This window comes from Cryptomeria japonica, chromosome 3 (genome assembly GCF_030272615.1).
Source record: "Cryptomeria japonica chromosome 3, Sugi_1.0, whole genome shotgun sequence".
Classification (NCBI taxonomy): Eukaryota; Viridiplantae; Streptophyta; class Pinopsida; order Cupressales; family Cupressaceae; genus Cryptomeria; species Cryptomeria japonica.
Window position 1 is genome coordinate 633831513 of NC_081407.1, and position 19968 is coordinate 633851480.

At 35.6% G+C, this 19968-nt stretch overlaps 1 pseudogene; it reads left to right on the plus strand.

Moving 5' to 3' along the window:
* The window catches only part of LOC131072045 (probable galactinol--sucrose galactosyltransferase 6), a 48639-nt pseudogene that overhangs the window by 1117 nt on the left and 27554 nt on the right, over nt 1–19968 (plus strand).

The window sequence follows — 19968 nt, forward strand, 5'->3', positions numbered from 1 at the left end:
ATAGAGAAGGATACAATTTTTTTGAGTTTTGATCTAAGGGGAAGCCTTAGAAATTTTGATCCGGTGTACAAGCTTCTACGAGTGTTTCCGTCAATGCCAAAGGGGGAGATTGTTGGTAATTGACACTCATCCGGTGAATTATAGTGCATGGATAATGGATTAGGGTTGTCATTGATGGAAACTCTCCTTGGAAATCCTATCTGATAGTTATGGATTTTGATATCCGGAAGAGGAAGTGATCTGGTAATCTGTCCTCGGTATTTTTGGATAAGCAAGGAACTTTTTGGTTTGAAATCGTTGCAGTGATTGTGATGGTTAGATTCAACCATTGGATGATAGGGTCAACATATAGAGATCATTTGGACATTATTTGGTTGATCTGCATGTGTTTTGATGATTTGGTCTAAGCCGACACCTGGTTACACGTTACATTACATATTGTGATTGGCCAATGAATGTCTTATCTGAGGTTGCGGATATATATGACCGATGTAGATGATATTTTTGAGTGATGATATGAGCAAGTGGTGATCAAGAAACCTTTTTGGTGCATTTTCACATGCGCATTCTTGATCTAGTAGCTTACTGAGAAGCAGAACAGAGCAGAGTAGTAGAGGTGTTACAGTCATATTTCTTGCACTTAATTGGAACTCATCCAGGGATTATCTGATGCTATTTTGGGGTTCAAACATTGTAGTTATCATTGTAATTGATCTGTAAGTCAGTAAGACTTCCATATTGTAACTAAACCTTTGATTCTAGGTAGTGTGTCTGAATGCAAGTGCATTCCCCTTATGTAATATTTATGTACTCCTGATCACAGTATATGAATATTGTGGGTTCCAATCCCATCGTAGTTTTTTCCTTTCTAGGTTTCCACGTAAAAATCCGGGTGTTATGATTTTATGGTTGATTATCTTGTGTTTCTGCATTTTACTTTCTTGCATTTGCTTCCAGTAGTCTGAGAATAAGTTTAAAAGACTATTTACCAGTAGAACATTGATTCACCCCCCCCCCCTCTCACTGTTCCCTGATTCCAACATAATCAACTAGTCTAGTTAACATCATTATCTCATTCTAATACATTTCACCTATGATAATATCAGATCATGAAGTAGGTCTATCTCAATCATCAAAACATATTAGGTCTAGATCATGCCCCAATCACCCAATGAATCAAGTAACTAAATCAATCATGGAATGCTTCTCACAACCAAGCAGAAGGAAGGAAGCACACATCTCAATGCAATAGCATTCTCAAATCACCATAGAGTAATCCAACACATCACTAGTTTGGAATGATCATGAACATACATTCAAAAAGGAACACAAGATAAACATTCAAAATTACATACTGCAATAATAAAAAGTCCAAAGCAAGATCAAAACACTACAAGATGATCCACATCCAAACTGCAAAAGATATAATCGACGGGCATAAAGCCAAGTTCACATGCAAAAGTATGAAATGCAAAAAAGCAGACGAGAGGGGCATTACACAAATTATTCACAAACAATTGGATAAGTTATTGATTAACTTCCCTCTAAATTTGTACAACTCCCTATTATGATAAAAAAAAATTAGATATTTGAGATTTCAAAATGAGGTATACTTTTAACTAGAAAGTAGAAGGAAAAGTTAACACTTATGCATAACCATGACTTAAACGCAATTAAGAGATTCAATACAATTAAAAAAATTCAAAATGACCATTCAATATGCAAGTTTAGAAACCAAAGAACATTTTAATAGAATGAATTTCACATGGCATCCCAATGCAAAAATTGAAATACAAGTGAATAGCATATAACTTTAAATTGAAATTTTACCATAACACAAAAGGAAATGAATGTTAAGAAAATGGATATCGCCTTTGCACAGAAAGATAATAACCCAATATTCGCTAAATCACACAGACGTATAAATATCAAAGTATGGCATTCAATTTTATATGCACACAAACTTATAAATCTTCTCAGAAAATAGGAAAAAAAAAATTTGTTCCTTCTCTTGATCATGTCTCACTAACACACTAGAATGTGTTGGGGATCAAAATTCTAAACCCTTCCAATGTATTTTCATTACGTATTTAAAGAGTTACAAACATAACTACCACCAAATTCTTGAAAATGATTCTTTAAAAGAATCATAAAATAAAAGTTTAATACAATTAAAACTTTATGAACTTTTAAAGTTAAAAATAAAATATGTGGTCATTGCTACAGTGGTCGGTCTTGTGAACCCACATTAACTCCATCCACTAGGTCTTGTTTAGCATCTAGGACATGTGCTTTGTAGCTCTTCGGTGCTTGAATGATAGCGCTAGAATATCTGTGTGCTAGGGAATTTTCATGTTTTTGGTTTTGAGCCTCTAGAGGGCCTTGTTACCATAGATACTATCAATCTTGCCAATAAAACTAGCTAGATGACTCTCATACCAAGCCAAAGTTGAGTCAATTCTTGTCAACTTCTTCAAATTATCCTTGTTGAAGTCTTGTTCATCTAACAATACGCTAATGAATTTTTTTAACTCTTCTTTTAATTTGTCTATAGTGGCATCACCTACATTATCCTTCTTCAAGTGACACACGATATCTAAAAATTCTTTAATGAGGTCAGCCTAAGCACAATTACATTCTCTTTGAAACTTGCTTTGCTCCTTAATGTTTTTCTTTAAAAAAGAGTATTTTAATTCAATGCTTTTTCTCCACAATACACATATGGTATCATGTGTACCTTGGATGATTTGTTCAATTGTTGTCTTATATAAGCCCATATCAAAGACTTCCTTGAGCTCTTAGTTAGCCTGCAGCCAAAGGAACTCTTCTTGTTTAGTATTTTCTATCTTAGTGTTGATATCATTCCTAAGTAAAATCAAATCATCATGAACTTTTTTCAATTTCTCAATAAAAGGGGACCCTTCAGTTCTCAGATCTTTCACCCATTCCCGAGTGATTCTATCATCAGAACTATCCTTCTGCACTTTACTCACCAGTCCTTCCCAACTACATAGCTAGGGTCAAAGGAGGCACTTGCTTGTCTGATTGATTGGGGTGAGGGATCAACCAATTTCAAGCAGCTTGTGAGAAATTCCACGGCTTTATTTAGTTCACCCTTGTCTTGTTTATCTCTTTCACTTAGTTCAACCAATCTTGTGGTTGTTACCTAGAAACTATGCACAGCCCCCATTTCTACTCCGGGAGGGGGGGCATGTCAACCTTAGTCATATAATAGTCATCTATGGTAGCCTGACTAAGTTCCTTTTAGGTAGAGAGGTGTGCAATTTCTACATACAAGTGCCCAAAACCACTATCCTCCATTAGCCTTGATGTGGTCTTCAATTTCTTGGGCTTAGGAGACCTTTGCAACAATTGCCCTACATTGTTGTCCTTTGGCAGACTGACTGGTACTATTTTTCTTTTCTTTGATAAAATGGCTTCCAACCATGAAGGGGAGGAGGTAGTACCAATAGTTTGAGTATTTGACTAAGCATCAAGTGATGAAAAATGTAGTGTCCTCCTCAATGGTGATGTTTTGGCTACATTCTGCAAATTAAAGAGAAAGGAGGGAGGAGATTTACCCTTCAAGGTGGCTTTGTCAATCACATTTTGAGATGGACCTAGCTCTAGTCTAGATGAATCAACATTGATCACCTACATTTCGTGTTCTTGTTCATTATCTTTCTCTTTTCTTTTCTCCTTGTCCTTTTTTGCTTACTTCTCCAATCCACTATCCTTGGGTGAGTCGTCCCCACAAGTCTTCTCTGGACTTTTTCCTTCTCTAGAGGCTCTTCTCCATCCCCACCTCCTCCCAATGCAATTGTGTTGTGTGAGATTGGCATTGTACTTGATGAGGTAGCTCCTACCTAACTAAGATTGATCTGTCCTCATGCATGTTGTCCTCCTTTAGGTTGTGCTTTAGAAGCCTCAACCTTCTTTACCAACCAAATTTGGGTCCTTTTCAAAAAAATAGCAGTTCATGTATCAAGGTACATGGGTTCCTTGAGACTCCAATCTATTGGAACAATTGGTTGCTGGTGAAGATTAGGTCAACTAGGCCAGATTCAACATCTTCAACAATAGAAATATCCCAATTCTATGTGAATGTCACAATCTGCCTAAGGGTCATCCTTGGCCAATTTATTTTCCTAACCTCATAGTCATGGGGACAATCAACCCAATAGTCTTCCATGTGAGGGATTTGGTGGAACTTAGTGCCTAGTTGCAAATTATTCCTAACAAAATGTGTACTATCAAAAGGAAATCTCATATCATAAGTTGAGGTAGTATACATAACAATATACATTTCAATGTCAAGGGCATTAGATTGAGACTAGCATGAGTAATACCTAAATCCAATTAGAAATTGGATACCTACCTTTCTCCTTTTGATACATCTTTTATTAACATCTACAACTAGTCTACAAATCCCAATAAGGATAAATTTGTCTTCTGAATATTTGGGAAACTTATGAGGAGGCCCATCATATCCCCCAACTCTGGTATATTATTACCATATTTATTCATCAATTGAATAGACTCAAGGGAGATCCTTTGGCCCAAATCTCCCTATAGCTCAATAACCAATTTCATCGTGAATTCATCATTCACTGATTTGAATTTGTGGTAACTTTTCTCTAGCTACAAATTAGGGTAGTAGTCATATATTTGAATGTGACCATCAAACATGTCTGCAAGCCGCAATCCTAGCCATTGCCTTGTGCATGCCAAAGCATAGAAGAGGTAGCCATATCCAACAATGTCTTAGAGTAGCCAAAATTTAAGGTTAATTCTTAAATTATAGGATCCCCTTGTAGAACTTTGCTAACAATCTATTACATATACTTGATTGCTAATAGGCACCAAAGCCTAGTCCTTACAGTTTCTATTTATGCTTGTCTACTCAATTTATAACTCAAACTAGGATCCTAGCAATTTTATTAGTTGCACCATACTAAGTGAACCACTTCGCAAATATGCAATGCTAAAGCTCTTATAAATTTTTCAAACATATTCAGATCAAGTTGAACTCCAAGTATTTAACCATTCCACGGGACATTAGGCGTGTCCTGAAAATTGTACAATGTCAGGATTGGTCACATCAAATATCCCATATATATTTTGACTAAAGAAAAATTTCAGTTCCTAGCATCCATAATGCCTCGTGTCTCTCAATACAAACTTAATGCTAGTTGCCAACCCTATTTCACTATCAATTATAAATATTGAGAATAAGAAATATAAGGGTAATTTAGGGAATGTATACCTAAGTTGCCAAATTCTTCCTTGGCAGCCTGGGATCCTCGTTCGGTCCAACCCAAATACTAGTTTGGATATGGTCCAACATAAATATGTTCAGAGTCTCGCTTTTGGAGTGTACGTTCACTGTGAAGGACCTAAGGAGAATTTGGACGAATTTGTAGTGAATTTTGAGATGAGCGGTAGAACCCGAGCATAATATGACAGGTTTTAGACATTTTTTTTATTTTTTTTAGTTCTTTTTTGGTCTATTTTGGTCAACTCAACCCTCCAACCCTAAAATAGACCACTAAAAAGGCCAAAAAGGTGGAACATATCTCATTTGTGCATTTGTGAATGAAAAAGAGAAGTTCTTATCTCCATTGCTAAAATTTCTTATATGCTTGTCATTGCTCAAGGAGTGTTGAAGGGTGATTGTTGCATGCTCTAAGCTAGTTTGTGAGCTATTCCCACTTGGTTGCAAGTGTTGAGAACTCCTCAAAGACATTGAAGAGGAAGATTTCAACAAAAGAGGTAGATTTTTGTTAAGTTTGTTTTTTAATTTTTCTTTACAATTTTTTCTACAAAATGAAATGAACTCTCTAAATTTATTTTATTTTTCATTTTGGTTCGTGGCTTTGTCTGTTGTTTATAGATTCATAGAATGGCAAGTGATTCTAGCATTGGGATCTCCTCATTCAAAACAGACTCGGGCTCTCCACCATGGAAATATGGGAAAATGGTTCAACAACTACCAGGTGGAGGAGAATTCCTTTGGATTTGCAATCATTGCAAAGAAGAATATAAAATCTCTTATAGTAGAGTGAAAGCACATTTGTGCTTTATCCCTCAAAAAGGCATCAAGTTTTGTGCAAGCAAGCCAAGAGTTGAAGGGTACCCTCCACCTAAAACTCTTCTTGCAAACTCTATTGTACTAAAATATATTGAAGAGAAAACACAAGCAAATGAAGCAATTGGGAATGCAATTGTTCATCCTTTGGAAAGGTCTAGAAGTAAAAAAGCATCAAAGGCCTCTATGGCTTAAGTTTCCTATGAACAAACCAAAGAGTGACATCCATTCTTGTGTATTCCTCAAGAACCGGTGAAAAATAAGAGCAAAGGGGCCCTTGGAAATGTCATTTCACAATAAGGCTAGAGACATTATCAAGCAAGACATGGCTAGATGCATCTCTGCAAATGGATTGGCATTTAATGTTGTTCACTCGCCGTATTGGCAAAAAATGGTGAGATCAATTAATAAGGCTCCAAGGGGTTTCAAGGGCCTCGGTTATGAGAAGGTGTGCACCACTTTATTGGACAAAGAGGTGAAACATGTAGATAATTCCTTGAAGCCCATCGGGGATCAATGGATTGAAACAGGTGTGTCCATAGTATCTTATGGATGGAAAGATGCAAGAAATCGCCCTTCAGTCAATGTTATTGTAATGTCCATGAGAGGTGCAATGTTTTTTAGAGCAGTGAATTGTGAAGGGGAAGTGAAGGGGAAGTGAAGGACGGTCCATTCATTGCAAACATTTGTTTCCACACCATTGAGCAAGTTGGCCCTCAAAATGTTGTTCAAGTAATAATAGACAATGCCAAAAATTGTAGGGTTGTTGGAGTGCTATAAACACATTTTTTGGACACCTTGTGTTGTCCACTCACTCAACCTAATGCTGCAAAAATTTGGCAAGAAAATTGAGTGGGTCAAACAAATGTATGATGATTCCTAGGAGATCCAAATGTTCATCATGAACCACCATATGTCGCAAGCTATATTTAGACAATTCTTGAGATTGGAGCTCTTGAAGGTAACTGAAATTATTTAAAATTTAAATATGTTTTAGACTTTAGTTTAGTAAACTTTCTAAGTTTTTAATTTTAATTTTGATTTTAATTTATTATTGTTGATTTTGAAATAGGTTGTTGATACTTGTTTTACCTTCAACACTATTATTTTGAGATGCCTTTCAAAGGTTAAAGAGGGATTGTCTAGAATGGTAATCAATGCTAATTGGAGCATATGGAGGCAATCTAGTGGTACAAGGGTAGATGCCATAAAGGAAATGATACTAGATGAATCTTGATGGGATCATGTTGAGCACCTCCTGAAATTTAATGAGCCTATATTGAGCATGATCTGATACACTAACATGGATAAGCCTTTCTTGGGTGAGGTATACGATGGCATTCTCCATGATTAAGATTATGGAAAAAACCATATATGAGAAAGATAAAGATCATGAAGAAACATTCTTCAAGGAACTATAGATAATCATGGTGAAGAGATGGAACAAAATGATTACCCCTTTACATCTCCTTGCCTTTGCATTGAGCCCTAGTAACTATAGTCGAGCAATCCTTAATGAGAGTAGCACTAGAGTTGCCCCATATAGAGATCTTGAAGTTTCTCACGAGTACAAGGCAATCCTTCATAGACTCTTTCCTGGCCCCATACAACCTATGGTGAGGTATGATTTCATGAGTTTTGCAAGCATCGATGATTATGGTCTTGATGCTCTTGAAGACAAGGAAGGTGTTGATGCTCATAAATGGTGGTACTTACATGGAGAAATATGCCAACACCTACAACCCATTGTCATCAAAATTTTATCACAAGTTCTTATCTCTTAAGATTCTAATTTCTAGATTCTTGTTGATGAATATTGAATTTATATTTAAAAAAATTATTCATAACTCTTAACTCTCTAATTTCAAAATTGAAAATCTTGATAGGTTGCTAGTTCATCATCATTTGAGAGGAATTGGAGCACATACTACTTCATCCACTCAATAAAATGCAATATACTACATTACAAGAAGGCAGAAGACTTGGTCTATGTGCATTCAAACTTGAGGGTCCTAACACACAAAGACAATACCTACAAAAAAGAGGAGGCAAAGCATTGGGATGATGAACTAGAGTGTGTGGAGTTGGATGAATCAACTACCAAGATAAGTGCACTTGGAGTTGATGATGATGATCATGAGCTACCTAGTGATCATGAGTTTCCTCCTGAGGCTGAGATTGCTAGTATGGATGCCATTGGCATTGTTTGTGCGTCCAATTTGCCACAATGGGAGGATGATGATATGTTTGATGACTATTGATTATATTTGTGTTGAATATCCGTGCAACTGAGAGGGGGGTGAATCAATTGACAACTTAAACATTTCTTTAATTCTTTCATGAATCCAGAATAACCAGCAGATTTGAATAAAACAGATATAACATGAAAGAACATACACAAAATAAATCACATAATGAACACTAGATATAACATGGAAAACCCAAGAAGGTAAAAACCATGGAGAATGTTAGTTCTCAACATATATAGCTGGTTAAGGTGATTTTTACAAAGGGTGGCTCACTACCAAAAAGGCTCATTACCGAAGGGCTCACTGCCCAAAAAGGTTCACTGTCGGAGGGTTCACTACTCAGAAAGGCTCACTACTGAAGAAAAAAGAAACAAAAGAGAATCCACCACTGAAACATGAATTGTGATATCAGAACTACTTTCGATGTCTCTCAACAACACACTTTGCATATCAACATCAATCAAATTTTTCTTTTTGAAGTCTCTCACATCTTCCATGTCTCGACATGATCCAACCATCTTCTTATATATATTCTCTCCGGGAAACATAATCTTCTAAGTTGGACAAACAGAGACTCGAAATAGGTCATCACTAAACATTATGGTGGTGGGAAGGAATGAGAAGTACACCATACCACAATGCACTTCATTGATCAAATCAAAACATTACATTTATTACAAATATTGGATCTAAATCATGACTCATACGCTACACATGTCGATGCACATTCTCCAATTCTAGATCGAACTAGACCCAAAATAGCACTACCCAACTTAGCAAGAATAAGAACGAAACCAAGATACTCATGAATACAATAAATCAATATCATATCTGGTAAATAGAGAAATTTGGATCACCATCATCACAAACAATTAGCATTGAATATCAAATGTAGCATGCCTTCCAAAGCACCAAACATTCGAAGAGCACATCTCTCAAATCACCAACTCTCAAAACGATATGTTGACATCAATGGCAACCATCAACATCACATTTGCAACAATCTTCCCCTTTGTCATTGATGGCAACATCCATCAACAACAAACATGCGACTTACTCGACATCATCAGATCAGCGTTTCTACACATTTCAGCAACTATCCCCCTTTGACATCAAGGACAAAGGTGGGTACAACTTCCCCTATGAAACTCACTCTTCTCCCCCTAAGAGGAAGCACCCGAGCATTAGTCCAAATAAGAATATTCAAGAAGTTCACTAGACCGATGCACATCCAAATGTACATTAGTTCAAATTGGGAAGGAGTAATACCCCTAACTTATGTCGGAGATACTCAAAAGTATCATTACACAACGCCTTTGTGAAGATATCTACAATCTGCTCTTTTGTAGGTACATACTCAAGTTTTACTTCATTATCCAGCACCTTTTCTCTCAATAAGTGATACCTAATACATATATGCTTTGTTCTGGAATGTTGTACCAGATTCTTAGAAATGTTTATTGCACTAGTGTTATCACACATGATTGATTTGGATTCATTGAACAATACACCGATATCCTTCAAAGTATGCTTCATCCACAGTATCTGTGTGCAACATAAGGATATCGCAATATATTCTTTTTCAACTGTAGATAAAGACACAAAATCCTACTTCTTGCTCGACCAAGCAACCAACCGGGAGCCAAGAAAGAATGCTCCACCACTTGTACTTTTCCTATCATCAACACTTCCGGCCCAATCTTCATTTGTATAAGTTGTCAAGATGAAATCTAAATTTTTGGGATACCACAAACCAAACTCTTTTGGTCCTTTTAAATATCTGAAAATTCTTTTCACCACCACAACATGTGATTCTTTTGATTCTTGACATAATCTAGCTGCCAAACAAACTGCATACATGATATATGGTCTAGTAACAGTTAAATATAACAATCCTCCAATCATTGATTTGTACTGACTTGCATCAGCTTTAGGAGATTTATCATATTTTATTAACTTGCATTTTGTAGTCATAGGTGTACACACCGATGTCGAATTCTCCAACCCAAACTTCTTCAACAGTTCCTTAATGTATTTAGACTAAGAAATGAAAATTTCTTTGCTATTTTGATTACTTGCAAACCAAGAAAGAAATTTAACTCACTGATCATGGACATCTCAAATTTCTTTTGCATCTCATTAGCAAACTTTTTGCACATGCCTTCATTTCCTCTAAATATTATGTCATCAACATATACTACAAAAATAAAAATTTTACCTGAGTCAATTTTGAAGTATAAATTGCTATCAACAGATCCCTTCTAAAAATCTTGATCAATCAAATACTTATCTAGTCTTCCATACCAATCTCTAGGAGCTTGTTTCAATCTATACATGGTCTTCTTCAATCTACAAACAATGTCTGGATCACCTCTCAACTTAAATCCTTCTGGTTGTTCAATGTAAAATTCTTCTTTCAACTCTCCATTCAAAAATGTTGACTTTGTATCCATCTAATAAACCTTGAAATCCTTAAATGTTGCAAAAGCTAAAAACATCCTAATAGATTCCATCCAGACAACATGAGCATATGTCTCCTTAAAGTCAATGCCTTCAACTTGTGTGTAACCTTTGCAAACCAAGCTTGCTTTATTTCTCACAACTTTTCCATTCTCATCCAACTTGTTCCGGAATACCCATTTTGTTTCAATTACATTCTTGTCTATCGGTCTGTGAACTAGTTCTCGTGTCTGATTTTTCTCAATCTAATCTAGTTGTTCTCTCATTGCTTTTATCCAACTCTAATCATTGCAAGCTTCTTCTACTGTTTTCGGTTCAGTCTCAAACAGTAAACATAACATAACTTGCTCTTGAGCTATTTTGCTTCTCATGATAATTCCTCTATTCTTATCTCCAATAATTTGATCTATTGAATGATTCTTTTGTACATAACTTGGGGTTTTAGATGAAGATGTCAGAGCATTCTAAGTTTCCTTTTCTTTCTCTTCGTATCCGGTTTCCTCTTCCCTTCTTCTGTCAGCAAGCTCATCAAATTCATACCCTTTCAGTTTGTCCGAGTCTTTAGAAATATCTTCATCAACCTTCACATTTGCACTTTCAACAATCTTCTTCAGTATTTGTAATATCGGTATGCCTTGCACTTTGTAGAATATCCTAGGAATATGTTTTCATCAGCTTTGCTGTCAGATTTTCCAAGGTTATCTTTATCTCTCTAAATATAACATTTTCCTCCAAATACCTTTAAATACTTTACAGTCAAAGTTCTACCATGTCATAGTTAATATTATGTATTTCCATATCTCTTTTGGTATAGAATTTTGTTAAGAGTGTAGAGTGTTGTGTGAATTGCTTCTCTCCAGTAAACTTCCAGTAGTTCTACTACTTTGATCATTGCTCTGGCTGCCTCATGTATTGTTCTATTCATTCTTTCCACTACACCATTTTGTTGTGGTGTTCTCAGGGTAGATAATTGTCCTCTAATACCATGTTTCTCACAGAAATTGTTAAACTCATCAAAAACAAATTATCCCCCTCTATCAAACCTCAAATACTTAATCTTCCTATCAACCTCATTCTCAACTTTAGCTTTGAATATCTTGAATTTTTCTAATGCTTCTAACTTCTCTCTAAAAAATGCAACCCATGACATTCTATAATAATCATAAATTAGCAACATGAAATACCTTTCACCTTGTATACTCCTTGTTCTGGTAGGATCGCATAAATCTATGTGCACTAAGTCCAACAATCTGGTGGATGATTGTTCTTTTCCTTTGAATGTTCCTCTTATATGCTTTCCTTCTTGACATGTTGCACTTGAAGAATTGATCTTTACCAGATTATGAAAGTTGATATGACACATCCTTTGGTGTTAGAGCCAATTGTTATTGATCTGAGATAACAAACAATGTCTTGTAGCTCCTTCTAGCTGATACATTTTTCCACTAGTCTTTTTCCCTGTTGCAATAACAATTCCAAAGCCTTTTCGGATCTCACAACCATCATCCTGGAAAAACATTAAAGCCATTTTTGCACATTTGTCCAGCACTTGAGATTATGATGCAAACCCTTCACATAGTTTAAACATTGTTAGTATTATGTTTTCCATCAAAAGTAATAGAGCCAATTCCTACAATTTGTGTTGTCTGATCATCTCTAAACCTAACAAAACCTTCATCATACTTTTCAAGTTTTATGAACTGACTCTTATCACCAGTCATATGATTTGAGCAACCACTGTCAATCAACTATTCATTTCTATTTCTTCTAGCATGCAAAGAAGTGGCAACAATCTTGGAAACATCAATCTTAGGTACATCTTTTTCTACCAAAAACATATAGTCGCCAATACCATCTTCATAGTTTGTTTCATCATCTGAAATACCAACATCATCTTTAACATAATAAGCTTTCTTAAAAACTTCCCTTTATTTTCCTTGAATTTTTATCTTGATCCTTTTTTTCGAACATCTAGTAGCTATATGACCAATCTTTCCACATCTAAAACATTTAAGAGGTAACATACCTTTATATTTGTCGGTGCCTTTCTTCAATCTTCTTACAAAGTTTGCTCCATTTCATCCAAGCTTTCATCTTCCAAATCTTCCTCAGAGGCTTTAAAGGTTGTCTTAGATTTCGCTTTGTCTTCCAAACTTTCTTATCTCAAATGTCGACAAGGTGTCGTATAGTTGTTCCATAATAAACTTATTTTAATCATAAGTTTCTTCAATAGCAAAGATCTTATCACTGTAGCTTTCTGGTAGAGACATCAGAATCTTTTCAATTATATCTTTGTCTATCAAGGTGCCACCAAGTTATCTGATTTCATTTATTGCATTGTCAACCTTCTGAGAATAGCTTGTTATATCTTCTTCTTCTTCCATTTTCAAATTCTCATATCTGCACTTAGCTGTCAGCTTCTTTGATAATTTAATTATGTCATTTCCTTCATAGATATCCTTCAACTTTTCTCAAACCTCATGATTAGTGTTTAATGAAATAACAAAAAGAGATCAAGTAACCTCTCATCTTCACTCTCCAAAAGCCATAATCGGATCCTTCAAGTATAGGAATGGTTAATTTGTGTGTCTTTTGATCAGATCTACCTCAAGCAGTTAAGCTTTTTTCCAAAGAATCAAAGCTCTAATACCAATTGTTGAATATCCGTGCAAATGAGAGGGGGGTGAATCAATGGAAAACTTAAATTTTTCTTTAGTTATTTCATAGATCTAGAATAACAAGCAAATTTTAATAAAACAAATATAACATGAAAGCACATACACAAAACAAATCACACAATGAACACCAAATATAACATGGAAAACCTAGAGAGGGAAAAATCATGGAAAATGTTAGTTTTCAATATATAACACCGGTTAAGGTGATTTTTACAAAGGGTGGTTCACTACCAGAAAGGCTCACTGTCGGAGGGCTCACTACTCAAAAAACTTACTGTCGAAGGAAGAAAAAAGAAAAAGAAAATCCACCACTGAAACATGAATTGCAATGTCGGAACCGCTTCTAATGTCTCTCAACAACACACTTTGCATATCACCATCAGTTTTTTCTTTTCAGTCTTTCACATCTTCCATGTCTCGACACAATCAGATCATCTTCTTATATATTGTCTCTAGAAAACATAATCTTCTAAGTCGGCGAAACAAAGATTTGAAATAGGTCATCACTAAACATTCTAGTGGTGGGAAGGATGAGAAGTAGACCATACCACAATGCACTTCATTGATCAAATCAACATGTTACATCCATTACAAATATCAGACCCAAATCATGACTCATACGCTACACAAATGTCGTTGCATGTTCTCCAATTCCAAGTCAAACCGGACCCAAAATAGCACTACCCAACTTAACAAGAATAAGAATGAAACCAAGATACTCATGAATACAATCAATCAAATACCATATCCGATAAATAGAGAAATATGGATCACCATAATCACAAACAATCAGCACTGAATATCAACTGTAGTGCGTCTTTTGAAGCACCAAACATTCTGGAAGCACATCTTCAAAATCACCAACTCTCAAAACAATATGTTGACATCAATGACAACTATCAACATCACATTTGCAACAATTTGATCAATGATGGTTGATTGTTAATGTTGACATTATTATTTTTGAACTGAAACATTGATATGGTGGTGTATTTTGGCATTTTTCTATGTTATTTGGACTAAATCATTAATATATATGGTGGTGTATTTTGCCATGTTACTTTACTATTAGCATAGTTGATAGTGGTGTATTATTAACTTATTTGCTGCTGCATTTTCTTTTTTTTAACATGCTTTTGTACAGACGAACCCAAAGCGAACCCGAACCCACCCCAAAAGAAATTGAATGAACCTGCAAACTCAAATCCGAACCAGGACCAGCAACTTAGATGTATACATACCAACTTCTAGATAATGTCACAATAATACGTCTTCAGACCTCTGGATGGAAGCTCAACATATTGTAGATGAATGAATTGTGAAAACAAAGTGCAGGTTCCTAGCAACCATTTATAGAAGATAATATGGGGCTTTTTCATGACAATCCATGAAGAAAGCCATAGTGGTCCAATGTTTGTTGTAACACCCTGGTTGTCTCCTGTTTATATTTTTTAAGGGAAAGAATGAAGAATCCAATGGCTTGTTGGCGTTGGTGGATACTTATGCTTGCATGCGTTATATAGGGCTCCTGCTTATTTATATCACAAAATGACCCAATTAGAAGAACCCACACGTGGGAATGGATGTCATAATAATTGCTCGTTGCCAAAAGGATCATGTAGATGAATTTCAACAGTGGAATCAGATGATGATGGTGTAGGAGGATGCTTCAACATTATTTTACAAAACACAATCAACTAGACAAGTCTTATGCAATCATCGGGTTGTTACATTTGCCTCTAGACAACATAGGTCTATACAAGTGGAAGGCAAGGTGATTGGCTCATATAAGCTCTCAATCTCCAACCCATAGATCCTTGGTGATCAATCACTTTACTTCCAACACTAAGCTCCCTTGCAAGCTTAATGTTTCCTTGCTACAATCTTAACTATTGTAGAATGGCTAGTGCAAAAATTTGAATCTACTTACCAGACCATGTGGTAAATTGGGTTAAACCTTCACTAATACAAAAACAACAATATATGACTAAAAAAAGAATTAAAGATTGAATATAAATGACTAATCTTGGTCATGTGACCATTAGTAGTTTATTGCTAGTCATTTATAACACGACCAAATTTATGACTAACTATTTTAGTCATTTATTGGTTGTTTTGATTGATCAATTTGGTCATTGATTTGGTCATTGATTTAATCGTTGATTTAGTCATTGATTATTGTTAACTGGTCATTTATTCAGTCATGGTAGTCATTTATTTAGTCATTTATTTAAAAATATATTTAGTCATTAATTTAGGCATTGATTGTTCTTAAATGGTCATTTATTTAGTCATTACTTTAGTCATATATTTAGTCATTAATTTAGTCATTGATTGTTGTTAAGCGGTCATTTATGTAGTCATTGTAATCATTATTTGTTGTCAATTGATAGTATATTTAGTCATTTTTATTGCTAATTTTCGTCCATTAGTAGTATATTTAGTCATTTTTATTTATTAGTTTCCATTAATTGGTAATAAATATAGTCATGATATAAATAATTTATTAAATACCATAAATTTTATAATGCAAAAATAACATAATATTAAACTTGAACTAAAATATAAAAGCAAATAAAAATATTACATATATGAACAAGCTACAACATGATAGAATTAAAAGATTGATTCAAAACATGAGAAATAAAGGTAATTTGCAATATATATATATATATATATATATATATATATATATCAAGTTATAAAATGTTAAAAATGTCTAAGAGTATATATATGTAAATATAATAAAAAATATTCAAGTTGTCTAAGAGTTTCCAACTCTTTCAAATACACCATGATAATTAAGACCCCTAAACAACACATTCAAAATACTGCATAAAGCAATGAGCCAAGATGTCTGACAACTAGTACATGATAAACATGATCAACTATATCATTCTTTGCAAATATTGTAGTGCCTAACGTGTGAAGGCTCCCTCTTTCTCTTTCAGATGGATAGCTCCATCTATTTTGTCTTCATAATCAAGGGCTATGTCACTTGTAAACTTTAAAATGTTTACATTTGCATCTATTGTTTCTTTCAAGTTGACTTCATGTACGATAGATAGAGAGTGAATCTGCCCATAGCCCACATCAACACAATCAAACGGATCCAACACCCTAACTTTATCCCCTTCTTTGAGTTTATCACTACATTTCTACAAAAAGAAAAAGAAAAAAATAACACGTTATATTAGATAGGCAATGATAGAAAGAATCTTATTTCAATCTATACATAGAGCTATAATGATGCAGGAGCATCCCCGGTTCATAGCAATCTTGCATCAACCAAAGTTATTTTCCTTTCTATTTTGCTTTTTGTTTGCAGTTTCAGCATTTCTTTCTGTGTGTCCCAGATTTGGCTCACCGGATCCTGTGGAGTTGGATTTTGGCTTGAAGACTTGATCGTCTTCCTTATTCCCAAACCGTGGAGCATTTGGATCATTTTCCAACAAGTTATTGCTACCAGTTTCTGTGACAGTTTCCTGTTATCGGTTGACAGTTTCATGTTACCAGTTGCCTGGGCCTATTTGCATTTGTGATCTACCGGATCCCTTTCATAGCTTGCGGAGCCCTGAGCATTGATTATGATGTTCCTTAGCGTGTGGCCGACCTTTTCCCATGATCTACACTTCATCCTTTGGATTTTCCGGAGGAACCTCCTGGCAGAGGCTGACCTTGTTAGTTTTGCACGGTAGGTCTTGTTCTTCAAGTTTTGATCCATTTTTGGGCCGACCGGATCCCCTTCGGTCATATAAATCATTGTAATAGAGCATTAGAATGTAACGAAGAAGTGAGACTGAACATAGAAGATAGATCTTAAGATTTGAAGTCCCGGTTGTGACCTATTTTGTACCTTTGAGCATGTTTTAGTAGGCATGTGAGCTAGTTTCTCTAACCCGGTTATTACCGGTTGGTTGTAATCAATTTTCATGTTATAATTCAACCTATTCTACATTGTCTCCATCATGTTTTTGTGTTTCTATTGTGTTTACTCTTGCTAACCGGTCTGGACTGATCTCTTTGAGGTCACTCCTAACCGGTGACTGCTTCAAGTGGTATCAGAGCGAGTTTTCATTCTAAAAATTGTGTTGTCCTGATAATTTTGTTGTAAGGTAGCGGACTGAGGATCCAACTTGCAGCTGCAGAGGACTGGCGTAAACAATGGCACAAAGAGGAACTAGGAATGGTGGAGTGCATGGGAATGCAAACCCTACTATGATGGAAATGTTGCGAACAATAGCAGCCTGGTTGGAAGCCGTGGAGACATCCCAGAGAAGAGGCCGACACATCAAAGATGTAAGTGAAGATGAAGGAGAAGAAGCCCCGATAGAACAAGTAAACCCACCAGCAGTTGATCCGAATGAAGAAAGGTTTTTGAGGGTTTTGAGTAGGGCAAATACTAAACCTCATTTTACCCCATCAAAATATGATGGAAAGTTGGATTCAGATGAATTGATGGATTGGATCTCGAAGATGGAGAAATATTTTGATTTTGAAAACATTGCAGAAGAAAGGAAGGTGAAATATGTTTGTACCCAGTTAAAAGGTCATGCATCTCTTTGGTGGGAGAATTTGCAGGTTGATAGACAAAGAAGAGGTAAAGAGAAGATCAAGACATGTGAATCAGATGATTGCTAAGTTAAAATCAAAATTTATGCCAGTTGATTATCAAGTGAAAGTGTTCCGAAAGTTACAGAATTTGAGACAGAAGGAATCTAGTGTGAAGGAGTACACCGAAGCATTTTACAAGTTGAATATCATATCCGGACATGTTGATGATGAAGTTGAACAAGTCGCAAGATATTTGAATGGATTACAGGTGTCTTTACAAGATGAACTCAGCTTGATCAAATTGCAAAGTGTTGAAGAAGCTTACCAGTATGCCCTAAAGGTAGAAGAAAATCTAAACAAAAGACATGAGCAGAGGCAGAGAGGCAGAGGTGGAAGGTTTTCTGGAGGAATATTTCAAGGAAGAAGAGGATATACCGAAGGTAGAGGAACCTGTACAGATCAAAATAGGGACAAGGAAGTAAGCAAAGAAAGTAATTCATACCGAAAAGATGATAGAAATTTCTATGGGAGGAGAGAACTGGATGGCTACCGGAATGAGAATTTTGGAAAACAAGACAAGAGAACGTTTAGAGGAACTTGCTTTAAGTGTGGAGAATGACATCGTGCTTTCGAGTGTAAAAAGACAGAGAATACCGGAAGAGCAGCAGTGGTGCAAGAAAACCCCACTGGATCGGACAATAAACCGGAAGATGGAGAACTGTTGATGATGAGGAGACCTTTGTGTCATACCGGGAGAGATGAAGAGCCCTTGCAGAGGAAGAATTTGTTCAAGACTAGATGTAAGGTATCCGCTAAGTGTTGTAAACTTGTTATTGATAGTGGTAGTTCAAATAATTTTGTTTCAGAAGAGATGGTGAAAAAGTTGAATTTGGAGAGATTGAAACACCCTAAACCTTATCAGATAGCATGGATTCAGGATGAACATATGTTGTTAGTAAGTGATCAATGTTTGGTGAAATTAAAAATTTGGAATTATCATGATGAAGTCTTGTGTAATATCATGCCTATGGATATTTGTCATCTTTTTTTCGGTAGACCTTGGCAGTTTGATAGACAAGCAATACATGATAGGAGGAAGAATACATACACTATTGTGGCCAATGGAATGAAGCAAACCTTGTTGCCCTTGGCGGAACCTTTGAAGACTGAAATCTATAGAATGCTAGTATCTTTTTGGTAGATGGAAGGAAATTTCTAGATGGATTGAGACATGAGAATGTGTGTTTTGCCTTAATTCCTAGGAATATTGGGAATCCGGAGCATAGAGAGGAACAACCGGAAGAGATAAAAGATTTGTTGATAGAATATGAAGACATCATTTCAGATAATGTGCCTAATGGATTGCCACTTGTGAGAAGTATCAGTCATTGCATGGACCTGGTTTCCGGAGCTAGTTTGCCTGACAAAGTTGCACACTGGATGACACTGGCAGAGAATGAAGAGGTGAATAGACAAGTGCAGGAGCTATTGTAGAAAGGTTTGATCAGAGAAAGTCTGAGCCCTTGTGCAGTACTAGTAGTATTAGCACCTAAGAAGAATGGAGAATGGAGAATGTGTACCGATTCCAGAGCAATAAACAAAATCACAGTGAAATATATGTTTCCTTTGCCTAGGATGGATGACATAACGGAATGTTTGAGTGGAGCCAAATACTTTACAAAGATAGATTTGAAGAGTGGAAGACAACATTCAAGACAAATGAAGGACTATATGAATGGTTGGTGATGCCTTTTGGGTTAACTAATGCACCGAGCACTTTCATGAGGCTGATGAATGAGGTATTGAAGAAATTATTGGGTAACTTTGTTATTGTATATTTGGAAGACATTCTGATTTTCAGTAAGAAAAAAGATGAGCATTTGTTGTATTTGAGACAAATTTTGCAAAGGTTGGGAGAAGAAAAGTTGTTGATAAATAT